Source organism: Pelobates fuscus, chromosome 5, assembly GCF_036172605.1.
Source record: "Pelobates fuscus isolate aPelFus1 chromosome 5, aPelFus1.pri, whole genome shotgun sequence".
NCBI classification, from domain to species: domain Eukaryota; kingdom Metazoa; phylum Chordata; class Amphibia; order Anura; family Pelobatidae; genus Pelobates; species Pelobates fuscus.
In genome coordinates this window covers 97,431,834-97,459,631 of record NC_086321.1, presented here as the reverse complement: position 1 = coordinate 97,459,631, position 27,798 = coordinate 97,431,834, and positions in this window count along the sequence as shown.

Here is a 27,798-nt window from a genome sequence, read left to right as displayed (position 1 = left end):
CTCGCTACCTCAAGCTACAGATACATTTTCTGATGAATGCTGAATTCCACTCTGGGTTTAAGAATGCATTTCCTACAAGACTATTCTTCACTATGTGTATTCTTTTGTTTTGTTAACCTATATCTACTTTTCAATCCACAGTTCTCATATTGCTTGCACATAACAATTGTTTGCTGTCCCCCTTGATGCACTTCCTACTGTGTCCTTATACTCCACTCCTCTAGACTGTAAGCTTGTTTGATCTATTGTTCCTGTATCATTTTGAAATTGTTTTATTTATTGTTACATTTCGCCCATTCATAAAATAGTAAAGCACTGTGGAATAAGTTGGCACTATGTAAATAACAATAATATTAATAATAATTAAAGTGGGATTAAGGCTTCATGTGTTTGTTAAAGTCACACTTCAAATCCCTAGAGCACTCTAGCTCGCTGAAGTGCTTTGTATGTGAGGAGTGTGTCCTCTCTTTTACATGTTACAAAAATTGCACATTTTAGTAGAAACTAGCACTTTTATAAATTAACCTTGTTACATCCACCTGGCTGTCAATCGGACCATCAGTCCTGTTACTTTCTGGTTTGGTTATCTCAGAGGAGTTAAACTCAAGAGATAGCAACTGCCCAGAGCACCTGCCTAACAACGACTTCTTTTTGGAAGTTTGTGATTTGGACAGCCACAGAAAGTCTGGTTTGGGTTAGAAGGGGAGGGCTTGCAGAGGCTGCAGACATGAGATCTTCTGCTTTTTCAAGCTATTTGAAGATAAATGCATAATTAAGTGCATGCATGTTTTCATTGGGGACACACCTACTAAATAGAGATTTGTACTTTTATTTTATTTTTATTTGGGCAGTAGCGTGTCCCTGTATCACCAAACTTAATTGAAAACCAATTTGCTTAATGTAGGCTAAAATAGCCTAGCTGTGACTATACATTAGATTTTTATTCCAAAATCAGCAGGATAAATGGCACAGAGTACGTACATATATATATATATATATAACATTGGGGAATGATTGGCCTGCAATATTGAGAAATGTAATACTGTACACTTTTTGCACTTATTGATAGCACTTTTAAAGGCACAGTACACCCTGATTCTTCTCAACTATTCTTTTCTGTTTGTGTTCCAGTCTTCTCCCATGAATCTGATGGAGCCTGGGACCACTGTGTGAACTGCAGTGAAAATCACAACATTCACATAATTTTGTTGTCTACTTAATTATTAGCTGAGAATGAAATCCACTCTTCATTGGAAAAAGTTGATTATTGACATTCCCATGTGTTATCATATTGTAAATGAAATAAACATAATATAATTCTAAAATAATATGAAGTAGTACCAATAATAAGACAAGGTAGAAGTAATAAATAGGTTATACATATCTGCCAGCAAACAGCAAGGAAAAATAACATTCCAGACCAACTGTTAATGTATCCCCTGCTACGATGTGATTGTTTAAGGGGTCTGCCTTAGATTGTAGCTTTTACTTTAATAAAACATAACCTTTATCTTTCTTTCTTTTTTCTTCTTCTTTTTGTTTTTGTTGCTGTTTGTAGACACCTTTGTGTATTGATATTATAATAATAGAAAACTCAGAATTTGCATATATTTGGACCTCACATTGTATTTCAAACAAACCAATGCAGGTTATTAAAGTTACTCTAAGGCTAAATTCTAAACATATTCTTTTAACATTGAATACTTACATGAGAGGACAGAAGTCATGTATATCACAGTAACATGAAATAAATTCTTACTATAGAATATGTATTTCTCTACTTCATGAAGATGTCTACTATTCACCCTGCATGCTATCCCATTAATTCAGCAGCAATTGGTAGTTGTAGAGTGCATGAGTAAGACTAGTGAGACCAGCTCTAGATAAGTATGTATGGAAGGAAACGGTCACTCTAAGCAATAAAACCACTACAGTTTGCAATATTGGTTATGCTACTTAGAATCCCCTGGTGCCATCCTTCTATTTATCAGTTTGTTATAACTTAGGCTTCTTTTTAGCACCAAAAGACTGCTTCTATCTCAGCCACAGCGATAATACAGAAATTACATATTTATATAAACAATGTCAATTTTGTCCAACCTGAGCATCATTGATTAACTGAGACAACAAGTTCATTAAATTTAGGCATGTGCATGGGAAAAAATTCGGTTCGGCTCGGCATTCTGAAATTCGAGACTTCGGCAATTCGGCAATTCGGCACTTCGACACTTCGACACTTCGGATCTTCGGCAACTTCGGCTCTTCGGCAACTTCAGCACTTCGGCACTTCGGAACTTCGGAACTTCGACACTTTGGAATTTCGGTAACTTCGACACTTTGGAATTTCGGTAACTTCGACACTTCGGAATTTCGGTAACTTCGGCACTTCGGAATTTCGGTAACTTCGGCACTTCGGAATTTCGGTAACTTCGACACTTCGGAACTTCGGCACGTCGACACTTCGGAACTTCAGCAACTTCGGCACTTTGGCATGTCGACACTTCGGAGCTTCGGAGCTTCAGAATTTCAGAGCTTCTCTTGCAGCCGCTTGGTAGATAACTCCCTAATTCCCACGGTATTGGGGAGCTATCTACCAAAAGGCTGAAAGACCTAAATTGGTCTTTCAGCCAAATTTACTAATACTAAGTAAAGATTACTTAGTATTAGTAAATTATGCCCCTACTCGCTATACCGCGAGTAGGGGCATGCCTATTAAACAGTGAGCAGCCTATTGCTGCTCACTGTTAAAAAAATAAAAAAAGTCCCCCCTCCCGAGACCCCCCCGGCCCTCACCCCTGAGCGGTGGGTGGGGGCCCTAAAGTAAAATATTGGGGGTCAGTCCTCCCCCTGACCCCCACCCCTGAGTGGTGGGTGGGGGCCCTAAATACCAATTAGGGGTGGGGACCTAATGTCCTCCCCCCAGGCCCCCACCCCTGAGTGGTGGTTGGGGGCGCTAAAAACTAATTAGGGGGGACCTAATGTCCTCCCCCTGTCCCCCAACTGAGCAGTGGGTGGGGGCCCTAAATTTGAATGAGGGGGAGGACCTAATGTCTCAGGGGTGGGGGACAGGGGGAGGACATTAGTTCCCCCCCTAATTAGCATTTAGGGCCCCCACCCACCGCTCAGGGGTGGGGGCCAGGGGTAGGGCATTAGGTCCCCCTCTTATTTTACTTTAGGGCCCCCATCCGCTGTTCAGGGGTGGGGGCTGGGGGGGCAATAGGTCCCCCCTTCAGGTTAGGAGGGGGAGGGGGGACTTACTTGGTTGGTTAAACCCACCAATCAGAGTTCTCTGAGCCTAATTGCAGAGCGGGGCAAGGCTTTATAAGCCTTCCCCCACCCTGCACAGCTCAGTCTGCACGGAGCCTTTGCCGGGTGAAGATGGATTATTTTTTTCTTGCGCTCATTTTTTTTTTGGGGGGGGGGTTTAAGTGTATCGGTTATTATGGCTTTTTTTGGCCTTTTTTGGGGCTGAAAAAAGAAGATTTTAGAAGAAAGAAAACATCAGATGGTAAGTTATTTTTTTTATCAGGTACTTAGTTAAATGGCCCCCCCTCATTATTGAGGGGGGTAGTTAGGGGATAATATTTTGGGGGAAGGGGGTGACTAGTGATTTGGGGACCCATAGTCACTCGGGGGAGGGGGGTTAAATTTTTTTTATTTAGGGCCCCCACCCGCCAATCAGGGGTGGGGGCCAGGGGGGAGGACATTTGGTCCCCCTCCAATTAGTATTTAGGGCCCCCACCCACCGCTCAGGGGGTGGGGGCCAGGGGGGAGGACATTAGGTCCCCCCCCTAATTAGTATTTTAGGGCCCCCACGCACCGCTCAGGGGTGGTGGCCAGGGGGAGGACATTAGGTCCCCCCCGCCTAATTAGTATCTTAGGGCCTCACCCACCGCTCAGGGTTTGGGGCCAGGGGGGAGGACAATAGGTCCCACCCCCATTACTTTACTTTAGGGCCCCCACCCACCGCTCAAAAGAGGGTGAGGGCCAAGCACCTTTTTGGCCAATCAGCACCTCCTTATAGAGATGTAACAAGGTTAATTTATATAACGGACAATTTCTATTGAGATCTGCACTTTTTGTCATATTAAAAAAAGAGGATACACTCTTCACACATACAGCACTTCAGCAAGCTGAAGTATTTTAGGGATTTTGTAGTGTTATTTTAAGAACAATTTATCTCGGAAATATCTTGAAATATCCTGAAATATCCTGAAAATAAAATGATTTACTATATAGGTTTATGTTTTTAACCTAGTACAGAAAATATATAGTAGACTTAATTGTATAAACTTTGAGTTACAGCACAAGAAAGAACCAACAGTTCATTTACAGAAGTCCTCTGTTACTTTAAACCAAAGGTAATGGATACAAATATTGTGTACCCTATGTAATGCAGAGCTAGCAATATTAAGTTTAAAGTTACACTTAAAAATTATATATATATATATATATATATATATATATATTTTTTTATTTTTTTTGGGGGGATTAATGTTTCATGTCTAAATTATCTTTACAAGTTCTTACTCGTTACTGTTCCCCTCTAGTCACGAGCATGTCTAGCAACACAGACAAGTGTGACTGCATTATTGACAGCAAACCGTATGTAAGAATGCCTTATACTGTCACTGTTAAACATGCAATTTATGGTCTAAAATTCACTGTAACATTAAATACATGTTTCAGTTGCATAAAACCACATGTCCTTTTATAAATGTATAGAATTTAAAGCGGTCTGGGTATTAAAGGCAGATATTAATTGGAAACATGTATCTATTGAATTTTAAAGGCAAAAAGGTTTTTTTTTTAGAAGAGCTGGTACAATTGAAGAGACAGAACAACGTTGAAGTGAGAAATCTCACATGAAGATTTCTGATATCATTGGGCATGCCTCCAAAAGAAGCTGTAGACACAATAGGCCTCAATTTAATATTGTTGCATAAACTATATAAATGATTTAATATGTTTGGATTAAACTTTTTGAATTGATTTTATGTTCTGAAACATATTTAATTTTGTAAAGTGTTTAGACCTTTTGATACACTGATCATTTTTTTTACATTTGATATATTTTAATATTGTGAAAAAATGTTTTTACATTTATATCCAAAAATATTAAATTATTTCAAAAAGCTTACTCAAAATTATTCATTCATGGTCAGAGTAATCTAGGTTCAGCTTTTTAGACACATAACAAGTAGATTTCTAACTTTTTCTTGATATCAGAGGTCTTATGGCCTCTTCCTTTTTTTTTGTCATCATAAACTGCAAGAGAGGATTTAAAATCCGTTTAAGATGGCGACCCCCACAATACAAAATGGTATGCTCTCTAATTTGCTATTGCTTGGTTAGAGTATATACATTTTAATCTATTGGGAATAGTGAATTTTTACTATTTAATCTCTTTTTTCTGTCACCCTATGTTTGATTTGTCCTCTCTATTTTTTTTCTGTTTAAAAAAAAAAAAAATCTTAATTATTAAAACTGCACTGCAAATTATGTTTATATGACAATTGGAAATGAATAATAATCTAGAAACCACCTCCATGATATTAAATCGCCTTAAATATGTCAGTGTTGCTATGACAATATGCTCTCGGAGCACGTAGAACTTGTCCTTGCATTGTTGAAACTTGATATTTATTGGTTGCTGGTATCTGATCTGATCACGAGGTAAATTGTATTTATCTGATGGATGTGATAAAGGTTTACTATGGTTTAAATTACATGAGGAATATAATTCACTAAAACAATATTGTAATAATGGTTCTCATTAAAACACAGAGAACCGAGAGGTCCACATTTTACAAGATTCACATCTTGTAATAATTTTAAAATTATAATTTTCATATATGAATTTCATTAGTTTTAATGGTATTAAAGTATTAATTTATGTATGGAGGCAAATAAATGTTATACCACTATGTGAAGAAGAGCTTACACATTGACAATTAAAATAATGAACAAAATCTAAAATAAATAGAACCTGATTACCATAGAATAGAAAGGATTGGAAAGAAGGAAATTGATTAAACATTTATTAAGAAAATGGGAAGTAGATAGTAGAGAAGGTTCACAAGTTCAGGAGAAAATTCAGTACATCGTTAAATAAGCGATAATTTTAGAATAAGGGTTTATTTTTTTTAATGGATAGATAATAAAAAGAATACACGAAGAAAACATTTTTGCTGTATATGTTTATAGATCACATACATCACATATTGACATCTAAAATGCTGGACATAAACCATCTGCAACCACATCTGGCAGATATAATATTTACCAGAAAAAGCATTTTCCAGCAAAAAGTCCAGCCAAGAGGAGAATCCACAACGAGTGGCTCCCTGAACACAAAAACAAAATAATATATTGTGTGCCACCACATTGAATTGCTTGTTGTGAGGACATTGAAGAACACTGTCATTATGGTTGACCGTCCCTCAATCACTGTGACTCACAAATAAAGTATGTGGTAATTATCGGCACGGCAGAGAAGAATGCCAATTCACAAGACTCGAGAGTCTCAGTAAGTTCCAAAAACTTGCAATAATGGTAAATCAAATCCACTTGTTGGAGATAGTAAACAATTCAAACTTAAATTCCAAGGCCCAGCTTCATATTAGAACAAAGGTTAGCTATATTTATTAATGATAAGTATCTTTGTCAACCTTTGAAAATGTATGTATGTCTTGATTGCTATTTAGTACTAACCAATCCTTATTATAAGCAATTACAACAAACACTGATCCATATATCAATATTTAAAGGGCACTGTGAGCACCAGACAACACTAGAGAAACCTTTGATTGGACCATATAGCCGTCTCAGAGTGCACGAGCAAGCTCTGAGCCAGCAAGCAGAGAGGTAGGGAGTTTTAAAACACTAAACAGAGGAGTTAGAGAGGCAGGACTGCTGCTGAGATGAAGGGAAGACATAGGACCACATTATGAAAAAAGATAGGGTCGCACTCAGCCACAATAAACCAATCCAGGGTGCTACTGAGCATGGGTCAGCAAAAAAACACATGAAATATACATGAAAAGAAAAAATCTCAGGCACTCATTGTGATTTTGTCCAGGCAGCTTTATTTGCAATGTTTCGACCTGTCAAGGTCTTTATCAAGCATGATTTTGCAACGTTTTGACCTGTTAAGGTCTTTATCAAGCATTCTTGATAAAGACTTTGACAGGTCGAAACATTGCAAATAAACCTGCCTGGACACAATCACAGTGAGTGCCTGAGATTTTTTATTTTCATAGGACCATGTTATGTCTGTTGCCAGCGTGTAATATGCGCTGCCAACAGACGTAGAATATGCACATAATTGACAAAATGCAACCCGGAACAGAATTCTGGGATGTCAATGTCACATGTGCCAGGGATGCAACTAGTTTCTGGCACACAAGTGCTTATAGCTCTGGTTTGGCATTGTTTCAAGCTGAAACACTGCACAGCCAGATTCCTTCCTTCACGACCACTTCAAAAAGCAGAAATGGTCATGGACGTTGGAGTAACCCTTTAACCCCTTAAGGACCAAACTTCTGGAATAAAAGGGAATCATGACATGTCACACATGTCATGTGTCCTTAAGGGGTTAAGGAAGAGTGCAACAATTGTACATGTTTACTGAGCACAATAACAACAGAGCTACATGGTAAGCTGTCCAGCCATTTTGACTGATTTGACACATACTGGCTCTATTAGGCATCAGTGGCCCTTCTGGTCTGCACTAATATGTGAAAATTAAAGTTCATATTTTGGCATTAGCAAATACCAGCTTTGGACCGCTTTGGACAATATTAATTGGTTGAGGGGATCAGCTGACACTGAAACCATAACTACAAGCCCTAACCCAAATATCAGCCCTTAACAGAAACCACAATTGCAACTATTAATCCCAATACTATCCATGAACACGAACCCTAACTACAAGCATTAACCCAAATACTAACCCTTAATGCAAAGCATATCACCAAGCACTAACACTTATACTGACCCCAAACACAAACTCTATCAGGACTCTAATGACCTTTGATGGGTTTGATGATGCCATGCTAAAATCAAATCAACACAAACAGGGGACGTAATAACAGTACTGCTTTTTTAAGCAGTTAAAATGAGTTAAGTGCATATAACTGATTATATGTTGCAGTAAAAGTCAACAATATTGCACATACCATACCATCATCCCCTTTACTTCCAATCATAGAAAAATGTGACATAAAGACACAAATGTAATTTCTGACGGAATTTGACACAGACACACTCATTTACTGTTTTATGACACCTTTGGCCACCAAATGAAATAGCTAGAATGATCAATTCTTATTGTGCAGTCTCTCTGTGGGATACTATTATTCTGACTCCACTCATAGTCTGTAGATTCCAATTCTCTGTTTGTGTAATAAGCTAGAGAGAAATTTGACAATACCAATCAATTTCATACACAATTTAGTTTTCCAAGATTGGTTCTTCAACAACTCTCTGAATTTAAGTACCTTTAATAGCATTCAAACTTTGATGACTGGGTCCATCCAAGGCCTTCTCAAGGTCCATCATGATGTAATGGCCCTCACTAGTATTCATAAAGCATTAGTACAAATCACAAACTGGACAGTAAACAGATGTCAACTGTAAATATGTGAGTAAATCTTCTCAGAAAACATTATACCAAAATTATATAAGAAAAAAGAGAAGACCGTGATATCAAGATCTAGTTTCAAAAGATCATTTTCATGTGAATTTTTAATTTATACATCCACATATATGCTCATTGGCATCTACATGCCCACCTCTATTACTGTGATTGATCTTATCTATTCCAAGAGACTAAACATTTAAAGAAAAAAAAAATTACACTAAGTGCAGTAAAGGGGCACGCTGTGGCTCTTGTTTCCATTCTAAATGACATTAAGATGTTCTCAAATTCTTCCTTAAGGGGGGCCTGATTGTCCTCCCTAATTCCTAGAGCCTGCATTTACACTGGAAAAATATATTACATTACTAGACTTACAGCTCATAAAATGTTTGATTTTATAACTATTGCCAGTAACTGAACTCTAAAATGCATTCACTTAAATGAAATGATAAATGCACATTGTGCATTTACCACATTTATAAATACCATGTGGCCTAAACCCTTAAAATAAAATAATAGGCCTTTTGTGTTACATCTTAGATCTTTGAGTTCAGCTCATGAAAAATGGGGGCAAAAACAAAAGTGTTGCGTTTATAATTTTGTTCAGTGTATATAACTGATGCACATCATCTCACAGTTTACTTTTCAATAAAATACCAGAAGAAAATAAGTTTTATCCAATATTTTCCCAGATAGAAAAGAGAAGAAAATGCCCACAGGTTGAAGATTCCAAGAAAAAGCACAAATAATGTAATGGTATAAATATTAGCACAGCATGAAAACATAGTATCAGATAAAAAGAATGAAAAAAAAAAAAAAAAACTTGAAACGTATTACAGCCTGGAGTAACTACACATAGACATGAAAGGTTTTTATTAGAGAATCGTAAATACCCAAGCTATAATTAGTAATGATCTCCTCCAACTGCAGACTGCAGAAATCCACATATTGATAACACAAGATTGGCCAAACCACCAAGATCCTGGGAACAATCCACAGTAGATACAAATATATTCAGTGAATAAAGAAACAATTGTTCACTCTTTAGATTCATAATGAGCCATCGCGTGAAGAATCCTGGCTCTAAATGCACAAGTGAATTAGCATAACTAAAGTGAAGACTACAAACTAGAAAACCATAGTATAGTGTTTACATCCAAACTTTTATATCGTAACATGCTAACTTTTAAATCAAGATGTAAAATAAATGACATCAGAAATAGATCAGACTCAGAATTAAGTGCAATTCAGTGGAGAATGATTCTATCCCATTCTAAGTTTAGTTAGCTGAGATTGAGATCACCACCTCTATTGCTCGTAATAATATATAATAATACTATAATAATAAAATAGCATAATAATGTTAATAATAATAAAGTTTCTCTTATTAAACTATCCCACTATTAAATATTTCAGGATAATTTACTATGGTGAGAATTGCTGGAAATTCAAAGTGAATGTAAAGTGAACTTTAAAATTTAGACTGAAATTGAGCAATCTGAATAATTCTCCAAAATCAATCCGGTTTTCACTTAGGCCAATTTGGACCTTTGAAATCCGCTTTTAATTCACTTTGAATTCCCAGCGATTCTCACTTTAGTGAATAACTCTGTTAGAGTATTTTATCTGCAGACTAGTCATGCAAATGTGTGAACTTGCCAGCTGTTCACATTTGATCCGATGCAAAGTTTTCCCTAACAATAACGGCATACCACATATGATAGAATTAAATTGCTCTGTTAGCCAAATTTGTGTATGAAAAATAAGAAATTGGCGGGCGGGGCCTGACTGGCAAACTAACAAGACGCACTCAGCACGAGCTCCTGCTGTCTGGGATCAAATTCTGTCAAAATCTTGGGGTACAGCGACGACAGCCGCCTACCAATCAACCCACTTGACTGGGGAAGAGGGCACGAACCTGCTGATACCTCTCTCGACAACCGGCATGACCGGGAACCGCAGCGGCAGAATGAGGCCTACCGGAGGAGACAGGGAGGAAGGGCGTCCGCCTTCCTACCCAAGGCTGAATGTCTCAAGCGACTGCAAATCACCTCCCCCCCATGGACCGGTGGGGGTTATCCCGGTCTCTGCCAGACGGAGTGCCCCAATCGCCACGCTACACGACGGGCCCAGCGACTGCACTGAACGAAGTGGAACCGAGGGCCTCCAAGATGGCGGATCTACACGCGGCGATGCAAAACAAGTGGCTGCAGCAAAAGGACACAGCAAGTACCGGTGGACATGCAGGGGACCCCCTGGAATCAACCTTCGACCGCTTCTGGGCCAAGCTGCTGGCGAGATTACAGCCGATGACACCTCGCTGCGCACTACCCAAGCGGGGAGAGACCGATGGCGAAAGGAGGTTTGGAACTCCTCTTCAGGGCACCACTAAGCCCCAAGCTACTGTACTCCACATTACGCGCCTTCCCGGGCCGAGAGCAACAGGGCACAAGACCCAAAGGTGCCGGCCACACAGGCAGAGCGCAGCAAAACGATGTCCCAGCTTCACTACCAAGGCTCACCGCACCATCCCGAAAGGGACGACCCTAGACCAAGATGGGTCCCAGGCTCGTGGCAGGAGGGCACCAGCTCTCAAAAAGCTCTGGGGCAGGAGAGGAGACCCGACACCTAGACGCCACGCATCTCCACGATTGGGCTGTAATTCCGGCATACGTCCCCAGCCTGGCGGTCACTATGTACATAGCAGGACAGAACCACCTCAAGTGCCGACTAAGGGCCGAAGCATCACTACACACCGCACAAATGGGGTTGCACCAATGCGACCTGGGCCCACGGGACTACTACGATCAACCCCCCGGAGTTGTCACACAATACCCTCGCACACCACCATTTCAGGACTGCCCTCGTTCACTTCCAAGTCTCGGTGTGGGCTGAATATGGTACCTCGGATCTGGGACTGACGACACGCTACCAGACCATGACACCCCCAAACTTTTCCAGCTGCCCTACACCCTGACACTATTGGGAGTTGGCTATATCAGACCTTGGCCTCATGAACTGAGATGTTTAACTCTCCATCACCTGTGTGTAGCCCCATGCGGTCCCATATCAAATTAACCCAAGCTTGCTAACTATTGTCCTATGATATTTGTCCACTCACATGTTTCACAATTTTGTCTCTTTACACGACCAAAATAACCTTTGCTATTTGCACCTTTCAACTAATATCTTCAGGCGCATAAGCATGTTGTTATCACAAAAGCAAATTAGTGCAGTACATCCCGACTTTGCCTGTCTATATACTGTTAGTGTGCATATTGCCAAATGTCACTGTCTAAACTTGTACTATTCTACTGCCACTGCCTAAAATGTATTGGTTTTGCTGTTATGCCCGTTAAGACGTAATCGCTATAACAAACCTTGTTTTATTATCATTCATAGACATTGCACTGCTTTCTCGCTTAAAAAATGTCACTGTGACTTGCCTATCGTTTAATAATTACTTAAGTGTAATAATTACTAAAATGTGCCAAGCATGAAGCAACAACCACATGTTAATGAGCCTAACCTTTGAGCAACTTGCATACCTTTCAAATTGATTGCATGTATTCACCTATTAGTCCTCATATCTAATTATAAAAATGTGCAGCTTAATCCTGTCATGACAATGTTTACGTTTATAATCCTGTGACTGCTGTCGTGGCATAACGGGCATGTTTGTAACCCATATTGCACAATAAAAAAAAAAAGAATAAAAAAAAAAAAGAAGAAATTAAAGAGAGCCAAGCATCAGCATCTCTGCTCCTGGTATCTCTTAGAAGATAAATAGCTAGCAGATAAGAGTGACCTACTTTGACATTCTAGGACTATTTATGTCCAGACACTTTTACTCATATAAATTAAGATTAGGGGACATTGTATAGGAAATCATGAGACTCTAGGCTTTTGGAAACCCAAGAAGAGTGTGTGTGTTATTGCACTGCCATTTTTACTTTCGTTCAACAGAAAGAAAATTATATTTTGCGGGCCTAGGTCACGAAACACTATTTTATCCATACGTATTAAAGTGATTGTCATTTCAAGAGATTTACTGAATTCCTAACTCTTGTTTGTTATTTTCTAAACTCTGCCCTTGGAAAACATTATACTAAGGGTATCCAGCTTTAGACTTATGGGAATTTCAATTCCACAACAGCTGGAGAGCGCGAGTGTGACATGTCTGCTTTATTCTAAATAATTTCTAAAAGCTTTTTCTTGGGTAAGCCATTTCAACATGACAAGGTAATGTGTTGGTAAAAGCATTATGAAAACCATTAAGAATAAGTAATATAGATTGAAAATGCCATGGATTGGTTACTCTGTCTTTAAGAAACCACATACATGGGTGCTTAAAATATTTAATATCCAATAACTTGAATGCACAGCTGAAGGGAAACTCATAAAGAACTGTGGCTACAATAAGATTTGCTATAATATAGGTTAGCAAATCAGGTAGATGCATTTATTGCATTTTATTCACTCACCACTAGCACCACCAGGGATGGCAGCACGGTCCCCCCTCCCAAGCTAAAAGTAAGAAGGGAGGGCGGGATATAATCACTCACGTTGACACTCACAGAACTCTCACTCATACACACACACTGCACCTCTGATACTCACAGCATCCTCAATCACACACACACTGCACCCCTGACACTCACAGCACCCTCACTCACACACACAAACTACACCCCTGACACTCACACACACACACACTGCACCCCTGACACTCACCGCACCGTCACTCACACACACACACACTGCACCCCTGAAACTCACAGCACCCTCACTCACACACACACACACACATACACACACACACACACACACACTGCACCCCTGACACTCACAGCACCCTCACTCACACACACACACACAACTACAGCGAGACCACCTCACCATAAGAAATTAAGTGAGTTAAACGTTCATTTTCTTTTTTTTTTCTTTTACATTTTGGGGTGGGGAGATTGAAGCAGATAGTATAACACTAGAGATGTCCCGAATAGTTCGCTGGCGAATAGTTCCTGGCGAACATAGCTTTTTCGCGTTCGCCAAGGTGGGCGAACATATGCAATGTTTGGTCCGCCCCCTATTCGTCATCATTGAGTAAACTTTGACCCTGTATCTCACAGTCAAGAGATATGAGTACCATATAGTACCACTAATCGAAAAAAAAATGACAGGCAGAGGCAGGCCTCCCCGCAGGGGCCGTCGTGGCCGTGGTGCTGTGATTCCCTTTGGCCCTAGAATAATGCCCAGTGTTCAGAGGCTACGTACCCTGAACTCGAAAAGTTCTGAGGACATAGTTGACTGGCTAACACAGGACACCCAATCTTCTACAGCTTCCGCTCGGAACCTTGACGCACCATCCTCCTCGAGCTTAGCTTCGGGCACCTCTCAAGTTACCACTCGCCCGCCTGCCGCCACCACCAACACTAGCACCACAGCCGCTTCACTTGATCTGTCAGAGGAGTTATTTACACATCAGTTGGAAGAAATGAGTGATGTGCAACCAGGGCCGGACTGGCCCACCGGGATACCGGGAAATTTCCCGGTGGGCCGCGGCACCTGGGGCTGGTCTGACAGCCCCATTCAGTGAGCAGGCTCCTGTGATCCCGGCCGGCCATGTGTGAGCTGTGCGGCCGCACAGGACCCCATGGGAGCAGTGGGAGCCAGGCGGCCGGCAAAGCTTACACATGGCCGGCCGGGATCATTAAAAAAAAATAAAAAAATTGCGTTGGGGCGGAGCCTAGTGTGCGGCGGGGGTGGAGCTTGCTGCGGGGCAGAGCTTAGCGTGTGGCGGGGGCCTGGCTGACTGCAGCATGGGAAGCAGGAAGGAGTCCCTGCTTCCCCAACAACCAGCCTCCAGGAGCTCCAAGGGATGTGGAGGTAAGAAGCAGGTCAGTGTGTCTGTGAGTGTGTGACTGTGTGCCTCTGTGTGTGTGACTGTGTGTGTGTGTGTGTGTGTGTGTGTGACTGTCTGCCTGTGTGTGTGAGTGTGTGACTGTCTGTGTGTGTGTCTGTATTGCTGTGTGTGTGACTGTCTGCATGTGTGTGTGACTGTCTGCCTGTGTGTATGTGTGACTGTCTGCCTGTGTGTGTGACTGTGCATGTGTGTGTGACTGTCAGCCTGTGTGTGTGTGTGACTGTCTGTGTGTGACTGTCTGCGTGTGTGTTTTACTGTCTGTGTGTGTGTTGCTGTCTGCCTTTGTGTGTGACTGTCTGTGTGTGTGACTGTCTGCGTGCGTGTGTGTGACTGTCTGCCTGTGTGTGTGACTGTCTGTGTGTGACTGTCTGCGTGTGTGTGACTGCCTGCGTGTGTGTGACTGTCTGCGTGTGTGTGACTGTCTGCGTGTGTGACTGTCTGCGTGTGTGTGTGACTGTCTGCCTGTGTGTGTGACTGTCTGCATGTGTGTGACTGACTGTGTGTGTGACTGTCTGCGTGTGTGTGACTGCCTGCGTGTGTGTGACTGACTGTGTGTGTGACTGTCTGTGTGCGTGTGACTGTCTGTGTGTGCCTGTGTGTGTGACTCTGTGTGTGACTGTCTGTGTGTGACTGTGCATGTGTGTGTGATGGTCTGCGTGCGCGTGTGACTATCTGTGTGTGACTGTCTGCCTGTGTGTGTGTGACTGTCTGCGTGCGTGTGATGGTCTGCGTGCGTGTGGCGGTCTGCGTGCGTGTGATGGTCTGCGTGCGTGTGACTGTCTGCCTGTGTGTGTGACTGTCTGCTTGTGTGTGTGACTGTCTGTGTGTGATTGTCTGCCTGTGTGTGTGACTGTCTGTGTGTGATTGTCTGCCTGTGTGTGTGACTGTCTGTGTGTGTGTGACTGTCAGCCTGTGTGTGTGACTGTCTGCGTGTGACTGTCTGCGTGTGACTGTCTGCATGTGTGTGTGACTGTCTGCTTGTGTGTGACTGTCTGCCTGTGTGTGTGACTGTCTGTGTGTGACGGTCTGCGTGCATGTGACGGTCTGCTTGCGTGTGACGGTCTGCCTGTGCGTGTGACGGTCTGCCTGCCTCTGTATGTGTGGATGTTTGCCTCGGTGTCAGTGACTGTCTGCCTGTCTCTTTATGTGTGGATGTTTGCCTCGTGCCTCGGTGTCAGTGACTGTCTGCCTTTGTATGTGTGCATCTGCTAGTGAGTGAGCAAACGAGCATCTGTGTGTGTGTGTGCGTGCGCGCATCTGCTAGTGAGGGAGCCTCTGTGTGTGTGCGCCTGCTAGTGAGTTTGTGTGTGTCAGTGAGCTTGTCTGTAGTGAATCTGTGTGTTAGTGAGCTCTTCTGTAGGGAGCATGTGTGTGTCAATGGGCTTGTCTGTAGGGAGAGTGTGTGCGCATCAGTGAGCTTGTCTGTAGTGAGCGTGTGTGTGTGACAGTGAGCTTGTCTGTAGTAAGCGTGTGTGTGTATCAGAGTTTGTCTGTACTAAATTTGTGTGTGTGCCAGTAACCTTGTCTGTGTGTGTCATTGAGATTGTCTGTCAATGAGCCTATTTGTGTGCATCAGTAAGAGTGTGTCAGGGTACCTGCGGTCTCTACCTCCGAAAGAGGTAGAGACTTAGCTGTTCCTCCATCCAGACGGCCTGATGGCTCCCTTCCCCACGGTCTATCCGGTCATGCAAGGCCGGCCGCGAGGGAGTGACTGCCTTTTACAGCATCTAGGCAGGAAGTTGTCATCAGGACACTCCTCCGGAACGACCTGTCACTCAATTGCTGCAGGACCAATCAGGACGCCTCGGAGGCGTGGTTACTGCTCTGAACAGGGTATTTAACAGAGCTTCGTTCATTAGCTCATTGCCCTGTCGTGGTTCTAGCTTGTTCTAGTCACTCAGTGCTTGTGTATTCTATTATCCCTTTTGGTTTTGACCCGGCTTGTTTACCTTACTCTGCTTATCTCTGTTACCCTTGATTCGGCTTGTCTCTCGCTTACCTGTCTTCTGTTACCCTCGACCTCGGCTTGTCTTTGACCATTCTATACTGTACTACTTACGTTAGTCCGGCCATTCTAAGGTCCGGTATACGTATCTGGCTACTGTTTGTACTCTGCGTGTTGGATCCCTGTCCCGATCCTGACATTACGACAGGGCCAATGGATCCTGCAAGTACAAACAGTCGGAGGCGGGGCCGGGCCGCCGGGCCGACTGGACGCCATCCACATGGGCTCCGGGGCCAAAGGAACAAAAGGGCACGAAAATAGCCCCAGAACACGCCCAAAATATACCCCAGATGTCCGCACATTACGTACCGCAAGACAGGCAAGCAGGGAAGACCGGGTCCGGCCTCCGTGTGGCCGAGAATCGGAACAACAGCGGCCATCACACGCAGCATGGAGCCGCGGAGACACCGCGCGGTATGGAGATGCCCTCGGCCCGGGGCGCGGCCCCGCCTCCCCCCTCCTGGCCGGCGGGGGTTATCCCGGTCCCATGGCGGGGGCACGGGCCACAGCGGGAACCCCGTGTGAGTCGGATGCCGACTGCCTACACTGGCGAAGGCCGTGTGAAGGTCAGCCAGCAACAGCAGACACAGCCGCAGAGGTGGAGTCCTACCCCCCGGAGGCAACACCCTGGCTGAGATTAACAGACGCCCGAACTTCCACAGAGGTCCCTGAAGCTAAGTGCCGGACAGGGCTAAGCCCCACAACCTACAGGGACACTCCTTAAGGGCCATATAATGAGGAATGTTGCCTCATGAAGAGCCAAGATGGCCGCCAAATGTGCAAGCTGCAGGGAGGTACGCGGGGTCGCCTGGGCCCTCGGTGTGACGGATCCCACGGATGGACCCCTCCAGGCGGCTGACTGGACGGCGCGGAGCCGGCCCTTATCCCAGGATTTGGTGGTGGTCCAGGGAAGGATGCCCCCAACTTTGCGAGCCCTGTGTCGCCGGGGCGAGCTGGACCCCCGGCGGACCGGTGGTCGGGGAGGCGAGCACCGGCGACAAGCATGAGACCGGAGAAGGGTGAGGCACCATGGGGCTGGAGCTCTGACGGGGAACTGTGGGAGTTGGGGAGGTGCAGGGGACAAGGGGCCGAGGACTTTTCAGGGGTGGGAGTCTGCCGGACTACCGACATCCCTGAGTGCCCACAGCACCGCAGTGTCCCCGGTTGCACGGCCGGAGCAGGCCTGGAGGGGAAAAGAGGGGGACAGACGCACCGGGGGTGCTAGAGAGACCTTGCAATGACCGACCAACTGGACAAAAAGGGGCACACCTGGCATTGGAATACTAGAGGCCACAGTAGAGGGCAGCCCGCACAGCTACAACCTACCTTGCCAGGCTCTGCTCTGCCACCTCTAACGGAGAGGCTCAATTAATGCCGCTATACAGCTCCACTTCGCCTGAACCCTGTCCCACGCAAAGGATAAATCAAAGCAACGAAGGACAGATAAGGCTGCTGGGACTGTTTCATGATACTCCGTTTGTGAACTCGTTCTTTCTGCAATTATAGCTTTTAGTTTTTACTTGCTTTGATTATTTGATACGTGCTGGTCGTTATTAAGTTAGCTTAAAATGCTACAGGAATTCATAGCATATGCTATTATACCCATAGGGGTCAATGATTGACGCTGTTTATAGCTGCGTATATAGTTGCTGCCAGCTACATGACAAGATGTGAAATAGCCTCTTATTACCTACATGACAACCATATACCTTTATTGTATATAATGCCGGGCTAATACAATGCGTTCCACATGGGGCCAAACTTGCCACTTCTCGTAAAGGTGGGAGTCCTTATGCAATATATATATATATATATATATATATAGTTTGTTTGCTTACCTATGCTTATCCCTCTGAAAATCCTGCTAGTTAACAAGTACATTTCCAGGCACTGTTTGAAGTTAAATAACGGTTGACTCTTATTTCTGAAATGTCTATACTGATAATAGTACACTGTATCCAGTGTACAATGCCCTATTGGGTTACATATCGGCACGGTAGACGTACTGATTTAATACAGCACAATAACTGCGTTATACATTCCAACGTCTCAGCACTTCCGCATCCTGCCTAACCCAAAGCACTGACACAAGCCAGCGGTCACGACACTCTTGCATACAGCCTGCAGACACGGACCACAGGCATACACCTACTGACATGGGATACTGGCTCGAACGACTAACATAAAGCACCCACATAATCAACACACACGCAGCACAACACTTACTTAGGGTTAGACATGAGTATGGCTCAGATGACTACACGGCCTGCATAATGCGTTAATATACCCGGTGAATATGCCCTTGATAACATTAACTAAAATTTAGAACACGCAAAGTATATGTCCACTTAATTTACTTAAATACACGTTTATTTAACCAAGTATAAGAAGCCCCATGCGGTAAACGCCATTGCACGCATAGCTGGACACAGGTATGGCTCGGACGACTAAACGGCCAGCAAAATGCGATTAAATGCCGATTGAATGCTCTTGATGTGCCAAATTTCGCTAATCAATGCATATTCAGTTTTCTGTATTATTTGTTTGCTCTGACTTGTTTGCCTCTGCGCAGGCACCCATATGTTACTTTTACTGATTCATAAAATGTCTGCCCAAGCTCTATGGCGACTCTAATAAACATATTTAAAACAAACAGTCAGCTTGCTTCTCCTGATCCTAGGTTTGAAGCCATGGATCACAGAATGGATCAGATGGCGCTTGCGCTACAGGCTCTATTATCTCGAGCCAATAACCCAACTATAAACTAATGGGTTATCGTTCTCCCATAATGGGTTGGCCCATCTCAGAGCTTTCTCAATAAGTAGGGTGATAATAAATCCTACCTTTGCCCTATCTGTAGGATAAGAGCGAGGTTGCAATTCAAAATGGATACTAATTTGGTTTAAGAAACCACGACACTTCTCAGGAGCCCCACCATAGCGTACTGGGGGGGTAATGCGAGAAGAAGCACCCACTGTGGCTACCTCTAGACCTGAACCGACAGGAGAAACAGGGGTATTACGTATCTCCTCTGGTGGGTTATTGGCACGAGATAATAACGCCTTTGTAGCTGCTTTTAGAAGAACATTTGACCCTCCAGGTAGAAAGGTTAATGCAGCCAGATTACTGTTGCGTCTGAAACAGGAGAACCGAACACTGGTGGATTATGCACTAGAGTTCAGGTCTCTGGCGTCAGAGGTCAAGTGGAATGAGCAGGCGTATATGGATGTATTTTTGAATGGCTTATCTGAAGTAATCCTTGATGAGGTTGCTACCAGAGAACTCCCTGAGAATTTAGAGGATTTAATTTCGTTCATCTCTCGTATAGATGAACGTTTAAGAGAGAGACAGAACACTCGAGAGAGGAACCCCCGCTTTTCCAAGTCCTGACCCCACGGTATCTTTGCTTCCTGAACCTATGCAGATAGGGTATACCCGCCTCTCTGAGGAGGAAAGACAGTACAGGAGAAGAGAGGGTTTGTGTATGTATTGTGGAGCTAAGGGTCATTTACTCTCGAACTGTTCTAACCGCCCGGGAAACGCTCGCACCTAAGTCTCTCTAGAGGACAGGCCTTGGGTGTTTCTATTTTGTCCTCTACTCCTAATTATAAAGATCACAGGCTTCTGCTACCAGTTTCCTTAACTTGCGGGAGGGAAGTAGTAAGGGCTATGGCTTTGATAGATTCCGGTGCTGCTGAGAATTTTATCGACCAAGTCTTTGCTAGTAAAAACAATTTCCCATCCCAGCTAAGGGAGACACCCTTGGCCGTTGAGGCCATAGATGGTAGACCACTACTAGACCCTGTTATCTTTCGTGAGACCATACCCATTGAGTTAAATGTTGGTATCCTACACGTGGAGAATTTATCTCTTCTGCTCATTTCGTCTCCTTCCGTTCCCATAGTTCTGGGGTACCCATGGTTGAAAGAACATAACCCTATTATTGATTGGGAGTTAGGGGAGATACTCTCGTGGGGCCAGGGCTGCCAGGATCGGTATTTGTGCAAGGTTTCTCCATTAGCTAATATTAACATACAGGAGAATCCTTCTCAGTCCACAGAAAGACAAATACCAGACCTTTACCTAGACTTAAGGGCAGTGTTTGACAAGAAGAATGCCGATTCTTTGCCGCCACACAGGTCATTTGACTGTAAAATTAAGCTTCTACCCGGGACTATGCCTCCGAGGGGCCATGTATTTCCTTTGTCTGTTCAGGAAAACTCGGTTCTAGAGGAGTATATTCAGGAGAATTTAGAAAAGGGATTCATCAGGAGGTCTTCTTCTCCGGCCGGGGCTGGGTTCTTTTTCATTAAGAAGAAGGATGGCACGCTGAGACCTTGTATCGATTACCGAGGCTTGAATAAAATAACTGTCAGAAATGCCTATCCCATCCCACTGATTACCGAGTTATTTGATCGTCTTAAGGGCTCCAAAATCTTCACCAAGTTAGATCTCAGAGGGGCTTACAATTTGGTGAGAATCCAGCAAGGTCACGAGTGGATGACGGCATTCAATACCCGGTATGGCCATTACGAATACACTGTTATGCCATTTGGACTATGCAATGCTCCTGCAGTATTTCAAGAGTTGATTAATGAGGTACTTAGGGAGTTTCAGCATGATTGTGTTATTGTTTACCTGGACGACATACTAATACACTCTAAGGAGATTGAGACTCACCATAGACAGGTCAGAAAGGTGTTACACAAACTTCTGCAACATGGTCTATACTGCAAATTGGAGAAGTGCAGTTTTGATCAGTCTCAGGTAGACTTTCTTGGGTACGTGATTTCTGGGGAAGGTTTTAAAATGGATCCTGGTAAACTCCAATCTATTTTAGACTGGTCTTTGCCCAAAGGACTCAAGGCTATCCAAAGGTTTATTGGTTTTTCCAACTACTATAGGCGCTTCATTAAGGGTTACTCCTCTATCATTGCGCCTATTACCAATATGACCAAACAAGGGGCTGATACTAAGTTCTGGTCTGAGGAAGCTCTTGGTGCTTTTAAGACTCTCAAGGAACTTTTTGCCTCAGCTCCCATTCTAGTTCATCCTGATACGACTCTGCCTTTCTTGCTCGAGGTCGATGCTTCTGAGACAGGAGTTGGGGCTGTTCTGTCTCAAAGGTTAGGGGTGGATAAACCGTTACACCCTTGTGGTTTCTTCTCTAAAAACTTTTCTGGGCCTGAGAGCAGATATGACATCGGGGAGAGGGAACTGTTAGCGGTCATTAAGGCTTTAAAGGAGTGGAGACATTTACTGGAAGGGACACTACACCCTGTTACTATCCTAACGGATCATAAGAACTTGTCTTATATTGGGGAGGCTAAGCGCTTGTCCGCCAGGCAGGCTCGCTGGGCTTTGTTCCTCACTCACTTTAATTATGTACTTACGTATAGACCTGGTTCTAAGAACTCTAAAGCCGATGCTTTGTCTCGTCAATATGAACCATCCACTATAACTGAACCACTTCTGTCCTCCATAGTTCCTAAGGGGAATATCATCGCGAACACGAATCTCAGGATTCACTCTCCATTGCTTTCTGAGATCATGAAGTTTCAGCATTTGGCACCCAAACAGACTCCTGGGGATCGACACTTCATTCCTGACGCTCTCCAACTGGAGGTGCTACGCTGTCTCCATAACAGCAAGGTGGCTGGGCATCCTGGCATCCGCAAGACTTATGCGCTAGTCTCTAAAGATTTTTGGTGGCCTGACTTACGCAAGGATATTAAAGAATTCATTGGGGCATGTGAAGTTTGTACCAAGACCAATCTACCCCATTCGCTTCCATGCGGATTTCTGCACCCTTTAGAGGTTCCTGAAAAGCCTTGGTCCTGTCTGGCAATGGACTTCATTGTTGATTTGCCTATCTCTAAAAAGCAGACTGTCATCCTCACTGTGGTAGACAGATTTACTAAAATGGCTCACTTCATTCCCTTACCTAAACTCCCATCTTCGCCCGAATTAGCGGAGATATTCGCCAGGGAGATTTTCCGTTTGCATGGGATACCTTCCCAAATTGTCTCTGACAGAGGCTCCCAATTTGTTTCCCGTTTTTGGAGATCATTCTGCTCCCAACTAGGCATCAAATTGAATTTCTACTCTGCCTATCATCCTCAGTCCAATGGAGCTGCTGAACGCACTAACCAAAAAGTTGAACAATATTTACGTTGTTTCGTTTCAGAACACCAGGACGATTGGGTCGGTTTGATTCCTTGGGCGGAGTTTGCACATAACAATCTCATTTGTGATTCTACGCATTCTAGCCCTTTTTTCTTGAATTATGGCTTTCATCCTTCCATCCTTCCTTCGGAGTCTTCTTCTCAAGGGATACCATCGGTGGATGTTCATGTTGCCAATTTAAGAGAGTTGTGGGATCAAACTCGACAAATCCTTCTGCACAATTCTACGCTGGTTAAAAAACACGCTGACAAACGTAGAAGGGCAGCACCGGTGTTTGTTCCAGGCGATAGAGTATGGTTAAGTACTAGAAACATTCGGTTAAAAGTGCCGTCCATGAAGTTTGCTCCTCGATATATTGGACCTTACAGGGTACTGTCTCAAATTAACCCAGTTGCGTATCGTTTAGCGTTGCCTAATGCCTTACGCATTCCTAATTCATTTCATGTTTCCTTGCTAAAACCATTAATATGTAACAGGTTCTCCTCCACGATCGCCCCTCCCCGCTCAGTTCAGGTGGAGGGTCAGGAGGAGTATGAGGTCAATTCCATCGTTGATTCTCGAATCTCCCGGGGGAAACTGCAATATCTGGTCGATTGGAAGGGTTATGGTCCTGAGGAGAGAAGTTGGGTACCTCAGGAGGAGGTGCATGCTCCCCGTCTCCGCAGGGCGTTTCACTCTCGATTCCCTTCTCGCCCTGGTGTATTCCGCCCGGTGGGCGTATCTGAGAGGGGGGGTACTGTCAGGGTACCTGCGGTCTCTACCTCCGAAAGAGGTAGAGACTTAGCTGTTCCTCCATCCAGACGGCCTGATGGCTCCCTTCCCCACGGTCTATCCGGTCATGCAAGGCTGGCCGCGAGGGAGTGACTGCCTTTTACAGCATCTAGGCAGGAAGTTGTCATCAGGACACTCCTCCGGAACGACCTGTCACTCAATTGCTGCAGGACCAATCAGGACGCCTCGGAGGCGTGGTTACTGCTCTGAACAGGGTATTTAACAGAGCTTCGTTCATTAGCTCATTGCCCTGTCGTGGTTCTAGCTTGTTCTAGTCACTCAGTGCTTGTGTATTCTATTATCCCTTTTGGTTTTGACCCGGCTTGTTTACCTTACTCTGCTTATCTCTGTTACCCTTGATTCGGCTTGTCTCTCGCTTACCTGTCTTCTGTTACCCTCGACCTCGGCTTGTCTTTGACCATTCTATACTGTACTACTTACGTTAGTCCGGCCATTCTAAGGTCCGGTATACGTATCTGGCTACTGTTTGTACTCTGCGTGTTGGATCCCTGTCCCGATCCTGACATTACGACAGGGCCAATGGATCCTGCAAGTACAAACAGTCAGCTTGCTTCTCCTGATCCTAGGTTTGAAGCCATGGATCACAGAATGGATCAGATGGCGCTTGCGCTACAGGCTCTATTATCTCGTGCCAATAACCCACCAGAGGAGATACGTAATACCCCTGTTTCTCCTGTCGGTTCAGGTCTAGAGGTAGCCACAGTGGGTGCTTCTTCTCGCATTACCCCCCCAGTACGCTATGGTGGGGCTCCTGAGAAGTGTCGTGGTTTCTTAAACCAAATTAGTATCCATTTGGAATTGCAACCTCGCTCTTATCCTACAGATAGGGCAAAGGTAGGATTTATTATCACTCTACTTATTGAGAAAGCTCTGAGATGGGCCAACCCATTATGGGAGAACGATAACCCATTAGTTATAAACTAATGGGTTATCGTTCTCCCATAATGGGTTGGCCCATCTCAGAGCTTTCTCAATAAGTAGGGTGATAATAAATCCTACCTTTGCCCTATCTGTAGGATAAGAGCGAGGTTGCAATTCAAAATGGATACTAATTTGTTTTAAGAAACCACGACACTTCTCAGGAGCCCCACCATAGCGTACTGGGGGGGTAATGCGAGAAGAAGCACCCACTGTGGCTACCTCTAGACCTGAACCGACAGGAGAAACAGGGGTATTACGTATCTCCTCTGGTGGGTTATTGGCACGAGATAATAACGCCTTTGTAGCTGCTTTTAGAAGAACATTTGACCCTCCAGGTAGAAAGGTTAATGCAGCCAGATTACTGTTGCGTCTGAAACAGGAGAACCGAACACTGGTGGATTATGCACTAGAGTTCAGGTCTCTGGCGTCAGAGGTCAAGTGGAATGAGCAGGCGTATATGGATGTATTTTTGAATGGCTTATCTGAAGTAATCCTTGATGAGGTTGCTACCAGAGAACTCCCTGAGAATTTAGAGGATTTAATTTCGTTCATCTCTCGTATAGATGAACGTTTAAGAGAGAGACAGAACACTCGAGAGAGGAACCGGAGACCTTCTTTTAGGTTAGCCCCCGCTTTTCCAAGTCCTGACCCCACGGTATCTTTGCTTCCTGAACCTATGCAGATAGGGTATACCCGCCTCTCTGAGGAGGAAAGACAGTACAGGAGAAGAGAGGGTTTGTGTATGTATTGTGGAGCTAAGGGTCATTTACTCTCGAACTGTTCTAACCGCCCGGGAAACGCTCGCACCTAAGTCTCTCTAGAGGACAGGCCTTGGGTGTTTCTATTTTGTCCTCTACTCCTAATTATAAAGATCACAGGCTTCTGCTACCAGTTTCCTTAACTTGCGGGAGGGAAGTAGTAAGGGCTATGGCTTTGATAGATTCCGGTGCTGCTGAGAATTTTATCGACCAAGTCTTTGCTAGTAAAAACTATTTCCCATCCCAGCTAAGGGAGACACCCTTGGCCGTTGAGGCCATAGATGGTAGACCACTACTAGACCCTGTTATCTTTCGTGAGACCATACCCATTGAGTTAAATGTTGGTATCCTACACGTGGAGAATTTATCTCTTCTGCTCATTTCGCCTCCTTCCGTTCCCATAGTTCTGGGGTACCCATGGTTGAAAGAACATAACCCTATTATTGATTGGGAGTTAGGGGAGATACTCTCGTGGGGCCAGGGCTGCCAGGATCGGTGTTTGTGCAAGGTTTCTCCATTAGCTAATATTAACATACAGGAGAATCCTTCTCAGTCCACAGAAAGACAAATACCAGACCTTTACCTAGACTTAAGGGCAGTGTTTGACAAGAAGAATGCCGATTCTTTGCCGCCACACAGGTCATTTGACTGTAAAATTAAGCTTCTACCCGGGACTATGCCTCCGAGGGGCCATGTATTTCCTTTGTCTGTTCAGGAAAACTCGGTTCTAGAGGAGTATATTCAGGAGAATTTAGAAAAGGGATTCATCAGGAGGTCTTCTTCTCCGGCCGGGGCTGGGTTCTTTTTCATTAAGAAGAAGGATGGCACGCTGAGACCTTGTATCGATTACCGAGGCTTGAATAAAATAACTGTCAGAAATGCCTATCCCATCCCACTGATTACCGAGTTATTTGATCGTCTTAAGGGCTCCAAAATCTTCACCAAGTTAGATCTCAGAGGGGCTTACAATTTGGTGAGAATCCAGCAAGGTCACGAGTGGATGACGGCATTCAATACCCGGTATGGCCATTACGAATACACTGTTATGCCATTTGGACTATGCAATGCTCCTGCAGTATTTCAAGAGTTGATTAATGAGGTACTTAGGGAGTTTCAGCATGATTGTGTTATTGTTTACCTGGACGGCATACTAATACACTCTAAGGAGATTGAGACTCACCATAGACAGGTCAGAAAGGTGTTACACAAACTTCTGCAACATGGTCTATACTGCAAATTGGAGAAGTGCAGTTTTGATCAGTCTCAGGTAGACTTTCTTGGGTACGTGATTTCTGGGGAAGGTTTTAAAATGGATCCTGGTAAACTCCAATCTATTTTAGACTGGTCTTTGCCCAAAGGACTCAAGGCTATCCAAAGGTTTATTGGTTTTTCCAACTACTATAGGCGCTTCATTAAGGGTTACTCCTCTATCATTGCGCCTATTACCAATATGACCAAACAAGGGGCTGATACTAAGTTCTGGTCTGAGGAAGCTCTTGGTGCTTTTAAGACTCTCAAGGAACTTTTTGCCTCAGCTCCCATTCTAGTTCATCCTGATACGACTCTGCCTTTCTTGCTCGAGGTCGATGCTTCTGAGACAGGAGTTGGGGCTGTTCTGTCTCAAAGGTTAGGGGTGGATAAACCGTTACACCCTTGTGGTTTCTTCTCTAAAAACTTTTCTGGGCCTGAGAGCAGATATGACATCGGGGAGAGGGAACTGTTAGCGGTCATTAAGGCTTTAAAGGAGTGGAGACATTTACTGGAAGGGACACTACACCCTGTTACTATCCTAACGGATCATAAGAACTTGTCTTATATTGGGGAGGCTAAGCGCTTGTCCGCCAGGCAGGCTCGCTGGGCTTTGTTCCTCACTCACTTTAATTATGTACTTACGTATAGACCTGGTTCTAAGAACTCTAAAGCCGATGCTTTGTCTCGTCAATATGAACCATCCACTATAACTGAACCACTTCTGTCCTCCATAGTTCCTAAGGGGAATATCATCGCGAACACGAATCTCAGGATTCACTCTCCATTGCTTTCTGAGATCATGAAGTTTCAGCATTTGGCACCCAAACAGACTCCTGGGGATCGACACTTCATTCCTGACGCTCTCCAACTGGAGGTGCTACGCTGTCTCCATAACAGCAAGGTGGCTGGGCATCCTGGCATCCGCAAGACTTATGCGCTAGTCTCTAAAGATTTTTGGTGGCCTGACTTACGCAAGGATATTAAAGAATTCATTGGGGCATGTGAAGTTTGTACCAAGACCAATCTACCCCATTCGCTTCCATGCGGATTTCTGCACCCTTTAGAGGTTCCTGAAAAGCCTTGGTCCTGTCTGGCAATGGACTTCATTGTTGATTTGCCTATCTCTAAAAAGCAGACTGTCATCCTCACTGTGGTAGACAGATTTACTAAAATGGCTCACTTCATTCCCTTACCTAAACTCCCATCTTCGCCCGAATTAGCGGAGATATTCGCCAGGGAGATTTTCCGTTTGCATGGGATACCTTCCCAAATTGTCTCTGACAGAGGCTCCCAATTTGTTTCCCGTTTTTGGAGATCA